Below are 6,855 nucleotides of genomic sequence, written 5' to 3' on the forward strand. Positions count from 1 at the left end.
GGATGATGACAATTCCCATGACATAAACATAATTGACTCTTTCGTGAAAGATAGAATACTTTTGACTTTATCCTCAAACCCTCTAGAGATGTGTTTGGCCCAATCCTATGATTTTGATGATGATATGATTAGGGAGATGGGGACCATACTTGATACTGTGCCGGTACTTGAAGTTAACCGGTGGAGACCACAATTTGAAGAATTGCCCTAAACTGATATAATGTCTTTACCGTCTAACCTTAAAGCACCGAAGCTTGACTGAGTTGAAATATGTCTATTTAGATCAAGATGAGACATACCCGATGGTGATTTCATCCCACCTTGAGCAAGAACATGAGAGTATACTTATCTCTACTCTCATTGAGCATAAGGGAGCCCTTGGATGGTCGATTGTGGACCTTAAGGGAATTGACCATTTAATTTGTACTCACCATATTTATCTAGATAATAATGTTATGACCTCCCGACAACCACAACGTAGACTAAATGCAAATATGAAGGAAGTGATTAAGGCCAAGGTTCTTAAGCTATTAGATGTGGGTATCATATACCCTATATCGGATAGCTAATGGGTGAGTCCAACTATAAGACCCATGTCCTAGTCCGTACTGTTCCGTTGGCTTCCGCGATCCTTCCAATCAAATTCCGGCAACCTTCGCACCGTATCCGGCGTTTGCGCATGATCCTAAGCCAGGTTCTGCACACCGACGTCGGCTTGATCCAAAAGTTATATCATAGCGACCGCATCGTCGTCGCGGTTCCAACGCCGTGACTTGCGCACCGAACCGATACCCAGGCAAGAAGATGCCGATCTGCGTTTATTCCGAAGAAACACCGCGCGTTGCGGATTTTGAGGGAATCTCTATACAATTAGTCCCATCAATCAACCATAAATGCAACCATACCTCAAGTACTTCAACCCATTCCCTCCTTTTTCAAAAGTCTACCCTCTTTCCACCTCACCACTCCTCTTTTTCCCATTTTCAACAACAACCATACCCCTTTTTAAAAATTTCAACCCAACCCATCACCCATCCATATCACCTCTCTCTCTCTCTCATTTCTCAAAACTCCAAGCAACTCAAGCCTCTCAAACGTCCAAGCTTTCCTCTCCCTTCCAAGTGTGGTCCACCTTCTCATCTTCCATCTCAACCATCTAAACCCCATCAACCTCCATCAAAGTTGAAGCTAAGGAGCATTTGAGGCCAAGGGAGCAAGGAGGAGGCTTAAAGGTGGGTGATCCACCGTTGAAATCTTGATCTTTAGGGCCCACTTGTTGTGGGACCCATTTTGATGTATGTGATGTATCAATGGAGGGCCCATGGTGGCGGGGTCCCTCCTCTTTATCTCACCGTATATTTCTCTCTCTCTCTCTCCCTCTCTTGTTGTGATGGTGTGGATCCCACCAATATGTGTTACATCTACCCCGTTCATCTACATCAGACGGTGTGGCCCACTCTATTATGGTGATGATCCACACCATCCACTGTTTGGATGGGCCCAATGCGTTTCTTTTTTCTCTATATGTTATATTTTATATAATATGTATAATATTATATGTATTATATATATAATATAAAATATATTTATTATTGTATATATGTTGGTGGGCCACATCCACGTGGGACCCACCACATTAATGAATTTATGCATGCCGTCCAGCGTCCCTGGACGCTGGACGTTGGCGATCAGTTAAGTGTAAACTGACATGGGCTGTACTAACGAGCTAGCCAAGAGGAGGGAGTGGTGGGCCACTCATGCAGGCCCCACCTTGATGTCTATATCAAATCCAAGCCGTCCATTTTGTTCCCCATATCATTTTAGGCGTTGAGCCGAAAAATGAAGTTGATCCATACCATAGGAAACAGTGTTCCTACCTTCGATTTACTCCCTGATGCTCCTATATATCAAAAATAGCCCAATATTGGACTCTATGGGCTTGTATCAAGCCACAGGGACCCATGGCTGGAGTGGATGTTGCTGATGTGGGCCCTACCATAGAAAATCCGTAGAAAAACGGTTTTCTTAAAAAAAAAAAAACAAAAGCAAGGGAGGCAGCCCAGCTGTGGGCCCCACCTTGATTCTTTTCAACCATCAACACCGTGCATTTTATGGGTCCCCTCAGTCCACACGTCCATTCCAAAAATCAGCTTTATACGGAACTCATGTGGGCCACACTATTTAAAATCATGTGAAGGCATGCCAAAACATATAAAATCACTTGGTGGGGCCTACCTGAGTTTTGGATGTTGCTGAAATCTGGTCTGGACCATCAGTCAGGTGGGACTCACCTAATGGACGGGCTGGATCTGTGGACTACATCACGGTAGGCCCCAGATTTGGGTGGCCTCATCAACGTTGAAAGGCAAATAAACATTACTGTGGTCCCTGGTCTACGAGACCTTGTAAGCTGGGTGGAAGACAGATAAATATTCCAGTGGGCCCTCCTCCACCACGTGGCCCTTATGAACAGGTTGTATGAAAAATAAACATTACGGTGGGCCCCTCCACCACGTGGCCCTTGTGAACAGGTTATATGAAAAATAAACATTACGGTGGGCCCCTCCACCACGTGGCCCTTGTGAACAGGTTGTATGAAAAACAAACATTACGGTGGGCCCCTCCACCACGTGGCCCTTGTGAACAGGTTGTATGAAAAACAAACATTACGGTGGGCCCCTCCACCACGTGGCCCTTGTGAACAGGTTGTATGAAAAATAAACATTACGGTGGGCCCCTCCACCACGTGACCCTGTAAACAGGTTGTATGAAAAATAAACATTTCAGTGGGCCCTTGGTCCACACGACCCCATCAACAGGTTGTATGGAAATTAAATATTACAGTGGGCCCTACCCTGGTCCACGTGACCTTATGAACAGTTGGTTGGAAAATAAACATTATATTGGGCCCTAGGTTGTTTGGAAAATAAATACTACTGTGGGCCCCGGTCTGAATGACCTTATCAATGGGTTGGATGGGAAATAAATATTATGGTAGGCCCCACATGGGACCCACTTATGTATGTATTGTGAACCATACCCTCCATTAGAGTGGGCTCCATCATGATGCATGTGTTTCATCCAACTGTCCAACTATTTTGGAGATAATTTAAGGCCCATTGTGGAGGCCCATCTTCACGTATTAGTGGTCCTTGTTGAGGCCCACCTTGATTTGTATTAGGCCCATATTATGAGGCCCATTTGATGTACTGGAGGCCCACGGGTCAAGGCCCAAAAGGACATACATAAGGCCCAATGTAGTGTAATTCCACCATGGTATATGTATTGATTTTATAACGGGCCACGCCTTGGGAGCAATGCTGGTTTGACGTCCACATTGAATGGATAATGTTGGTTAAATGTCCGCATTATGATTCTCCCTAAGGCCCATTAATAGGTCCATACCTGTAGTATATAGGCCATCCAGGCCCATCTTCATTTTGATCAGAGCCCATCACCACATAACATGATTAGTATAGATCCATGATTCATGATCATTCGCATCATATGTATGCCTGATGTGAGGAGTGACCGATCATAGCATATGCCTTTGAGCAGACTGTTTATGGGCTCCCTGATAGGCGGAGTTGCCCCATATAAGTGCATGGTACATACAGGACTGTTGCATGACTGATAATGTGACTCATGCACTTGCATTTGTGTAATTGTAGTTACTGTATACCCTAACGACATCAGGGCCATAGCCTCCATAGACACATCATGGATGGCTGGGTTGGATACCGAAAATGTTTGGTTCTAGCATACGGGCGCCATAGACGTCCCTGGGTGAAAATCCCTAAACCCGATGGTACCAGAGGATGACTCCAATGTCAAGACCGAGTGGATATATGAGCGCACGATGGCCGAATACCAGGAGGCCGCGTCTCCCACTATGTCGTGGTCAGTTGGTAGGGGGCAATACTAGGCTGAGTTTGACCAGCTCGCGAATGGGTCCGCTATCGACGTGCCGGATAGGTATTGGCAGACTATTGGCCAGGCGGATAGTGAGGTTTCTTACGCTCACTTGGACTGTGCGGCTAGGAGAGCGACAGTGCCATTTGGAGTGTATTGAACCCTGGTGATTATTCAGAATGAGAACTGTACTGATACATGATGAGGATTGGCATGCTTGAGTTGCATCCCGCATCGCATGGCTGTGCTATGGCCGATAGCATTCATATCTTGCACTGCATAGCCTTTGTACGGCTGATTGCATTCATGTACTCATCACCATGATTCCGCATTCCTCTGACCTTGCGTTCTGAGCATACTTACATTGCACACACACTTACACCACCCTCTAAGCTTTCTATAAGCTTATGCACGATTGATGCGTGCAGGTGACGCCAGGACGCAGTCGCAGCCATAGTCCCGCCGTAGTTGGAGCGTGCAACCGAGCTTCTGGAGTTTTGTTTCTTTTGTTACATTGTATTTCCCCTTTCTGTCGCATTGTACTAAAAAGTTTTTGATCATAGTGGATTTTGTGGTGGTGTTCTTATGGTTATTGTTGTGGGTTATGCTTTTGTTATGCTCATTATGAATCAGACTGATGATTTGAAACCCTCCTTGTAGTCTCCCAGGATCGGAACCTGGTGAATGGGTGCCGGGATCCGAGAATGGGGTTCTACGGAGGCTGTCGGCGCCGGATTCGGCGATCGGGAATTTTATGAGCCCGGTTTCCGAGTTTGGGGCGTGACACCAACTCAGTTGGTTCCTAAGAAATCTGGAATAATCACCGTAGCCAATGCCAACAATGAACTCGTGTCAACTAGAATTACTACTGGTTGAAGAATGTGTATTGACTACATGAAGTTGAATACCGTCACAAGGAAGGATCACTTTCCTTTGCCCTTCATTGATCAAATCTTGAAAAGGCTAGCTGGTCATTCTTATTACTTCTTCCTTGATGGGTATTTGGGCTACAACTAAATAGAGATAGCCCTTGAAGATCAGGAAAAGACCACATTCACATGTCCCTTTAACATCTTTGCTTACCAAAGGATGTCATTCGGACTGTGTAATGCCCCCGTCACTTTTCAGCGATGCATGATGAGTATTTTTTCTGACATGGTGAGGCAACATCTCGAGGTCTTCATGGATGATTTCTCTATTTTTGGTCCATCCTTTAGCGACTATTTAGAGAATCTTAAATGTGTGCTAAAGCGATGTGAGGAAAAGAACTTGGTACTAGATTGGGAGAAGTGTCATTTCATGATTCGTAAAGGATTGTCCTTGGACATATCTTCTTGTCCAAAGGAATTGAGGTAGATAAGGCTAAGATTGATCTTATATCTAACTTACCTCCACCCGAGAACATACACAATGTGCAATCCTTCTTAGGACTCGTCGGATTCTATAGAAGATTCATAAAGGACTTTAATCACCTCTCACGTCCTTTATGCAATCTACTTCAGAAGGATATACCATACGTGTGGACTGAGCAATGTCAGGAAGCTTTTTCTAAGCTCAAGAGTATGTTAACCACCGCACTGATCATACCACCACCCGACTGAAACCTTCCTTTTGAACTTACGTGCGATGCATCCGACTATGCTCTTGGGGTGGTGTTAGGCTAGAGAAAAGAAAAGAAGCCCTACGTTATATACACTATGTATATCACGCCTCAAACTTGAAAACCGGGCTCACAAAATTTTCGATTATCGAATCTGGCGCCGATAGCCTCCGTGGTGCCACATTCTTGGCTCCCGACACTCATACGCCAGGTTCCAATCCTGGGACCCTACAAGGAGGATTTTCAGTATGTACATTTATCTCGTAAGAAGCATAACCACAAGTTTACTCAAATCACAAAGGCAACATCATCATCACATATCCATTAATATAAATAGTTGATTACAATACTAAAAGGGATATATATATATATATATCGAAAATCAAAACTCCAGAAGACTGCTGCATGCTCCAAGCTTAACGCTACTGCGACCTAACGCCACCTGCACGCATTTATCGTGCATAAGCTCATAGAAAGCTTAGAGGGTGGTGTAAGTGTGTGCGCAAGGTAAGTGCCAAGTATACAATATTAAAGTAATGCGGAAACATGCTGGTAAGTCCATAAATACCATTAGCCTTATCCAGGTTATGTGATGCAAAAAGATAATAAGCTAATATCATATAATGAGGAAGCAATGTAGATCTATTATGTAATGCGGAGACATAGCAAATCAAATATCATATACTAAGGATACAATGCAATATGCAAATCCTGACAAGTCCACGAATACCGTCAACCTCATGTAAGCCATATAAATGCAGAAACGTAGCAACTCAGAACACCATATACCGCGGATGTAATGCAATATGCAGTGCAAATGAAATGACCAAGCTGGAGTGTGAAGTCGGGATGATAGTATGTAGTATCGCAAGCTACGGGGTCCATCACAAGGGACTTCTATCCAAACCAGTCCCATACCTAAATTTGGATAGATAAACTCAATGTGGTAAACTCCTGACCTCAGGTTGGTCGCGCGCCCCAATCAAAATCCTGACCATTGCGAAGGTACACATATCAATTAGTTACAAACCATCAACCCGAGTGGGTAGTGAATGAATGAATGAATGAGTAAAATATTAAGTATGCAACTCCTGCTCAATAAGTCCACATATCAATACTGTACATCTCTAGGATCATCACTGGGGTTTAGTACACTCTACATGCGATCGCTGCCCACTGGACGTACAACCATGTAAGTAGAAGTGACTTCACTATCCGCCTGGCCAGTAATCAGCTAATATCTACCCAGCACATCGATAGCGAACCCATTTACGAGCTAGTCAAACTCAGCCTAGCTATACCCCCTACCCTCGGGCTGGTAAGGCCACACCCCCTTCCAACCG

The sequence above is a fragment of the Magnolia sinica genome, chromosome 3, assembly GCF_029962835.1.
Source record: "Magnolia sinica isolate HGM2019 chromosome 3, MsV1, whole genome shotgun sequence".
Taxonomy (NCBI): domain Eukaryota; kingdom Viridiplantae; phylum Streptophyta; class Magnoliopsida; order Magnoliales; family Magnoliaceae; genus Magnolia; species Magnolia sinica.